Source organism: Scomber scombrus, chromosome 16 (genome assembly GCF_963691925.1).
Source record: "Scomber scombrus chromosome 16, fScoSco1.1, whole genome shotgun sequence".
NCBI lineage: Eukaryota > Metazoa > Chordata > Actinopteri > Scombriformes > Scombridae > Scomber > Scomber scombrus.
In genome coordinates, this window is record NC_084985.1 from 822,358 (window position 1) to 824,473 (window position 2,116).

A 2,116-nucleotide genomic window follows, 5' to 3' on the forward strand; every position below is an offset into this window, starting at 1 on the left:
AGTCATCGTATTGATCTGTGAACCATCGTATTGATCGGTGAACCATCGTATTGATCGGTGAACCACCGTATTGATGATTGAATCATCGTATTGATCGGTGAATCATCGTATTGATCGGTGAGACATCGTATTGATCGGTGAGACATCGTATTGATCGGTGAGACGTATTGATCGGTGAGACATCGTATTGATCGGTGAGTCATCGTATTGATCTGTGAACCATCGTATTGATCTGTGAACCATCGTATTGATCGGTGAGTCATCGTATTGATCGGTGAGTCATCGTATTGATCGGTGAGTCATCGTATTGATCTGTGAATCATCGTATTGATCGGTGAGTCATCGTATTGATCGGTGAGTCATCGTATTGATCGGTGAATCATCGTATTGATCTGTGAACCATCGTATTGATCGGTGAGTCATCGTATTGATCGGTGAATCATCGTATTGATCGGTGAGTCATCGTATTGATCTGTGAACCATCGTATTGATCGGTGAGTCATCGTATTGATCGGTGATTCATCGTATTGATCGGTGAGTCATCGTATTGATCTGTGAACCATCGTATTGATCTGTGAACCATCGTATTGATCGGTGAGTCATCGTATTGATCGGTGAATCATCGTATTGATCGGTGAGTCATCGTATTGATCTGTGAACCATCGTATTGATCGGTGAACCATCGTATTGATCGGTGAGTCATCGTATTGATCGGTGAACCACCGTATTGATGATTGAATCATCGTATTGATCGGTGAATCATCGTATTGATCGGTGAGACATCGTATTGATCGGTGAGACATCGTATTGATCAGTGAGACATCGTATTTATCGGTGAATCATCATATTGATCAATGAATCATCGTATTGATCCTTCAGGCTGTCTGAGAGGCTTCGCTGTGAGTCCTGCTCGTTCTCTTCCTGCAGAGGAGACGTGATGGCCAATCACCTCGCAGAGAGACCTGAACACTGCTGTGTTATAGGAACACACACACACACACATAAAGGTAACACACACACACACACACAGGTAACACACACACACACACACACGCAGGTAACACACACACAACAGATCATGTGTTGTATGTAAAGACAGAAAAACTGATTTTAAATCATCAAATAAACTTTTTTTTTCAGAGCAAATCAAAGAAAACATCCAGACTGACAGGTAAATACACTCTGCACCTCCTCTCTGCTCCTCTCTGCTCCTCCTCTCTCCTCCTCTCTCCTCCTCTCTGCTCCTCTCTCCTCCTTTCTCCTCCTCTCTGCTCCTCTCTGCTCCTCTCTCCTCCTCCTCTCTGCTCCTCCTCTCTCCTCCTCTCTGCTCCTCCTCTCTCCTCCTCTCTGCTCCTCTCTGCTCCTCCTCTCTGCTCCTCCTCTCTCCTCCTCTCTGCTCATCCTCTCTCCTCCTCCTCTCTCCTCCACTCTGCACCTCCTCTCTGCTCCTCCTCTCTCCTCCTCTCTGCTCCTCCTCTCTGCTCCTCCTCTCTCCTCCTCTCTGCTCATCCTCTCTCCTCCTCCTCTCTCCTCCTCTCTCCTCCACTCTGCACCTCCTCTCTGCTCCTCCTCTCTCATCCTTTCTGCTCATCCTCTCTCCTCCTCTCTCCTCCACTCTGCACCTCCTCTCTGCTCCTCTGTGTGTGAGCTGATTGGCTCCCAGTGATTCTCTGTGAATAATTAATGACTTCCTGCCTCTGAACCTTTTCTTCTTCTTCTCCTCCCTGTTACTCCTCCATCACTTCCTGTTCAGTTATTGATCAGTTATTGATCTGATCAGTTATTGATCAGTTATTGATCTGATCAGTTGTAAATATGATTTTCTCTCCGTCCCGTCAGCGTGACATCATCAGGCGGTCGGGGCGGAGCCTTCATCCCCATCCACCTCCTCCCCTCCACTCAAACCCCCCCCCAGCTGTCCGTCAAAACCCTCCATCCCCCCTCCTCCCTCTCCTCCTCGCCCGCCATGACCGTCAAGTTCCTGGGACGCCGCCCACCTGAGCAGGTGAGGAAGATGATGATGGTGATGATGATGGTGATGATGATGAAGGCTCAGATGATTGACAGCTGTCTCTCAGTCCTCAGGCCTGTCGGTGTCCCAGCTGTCCGTGCTGCT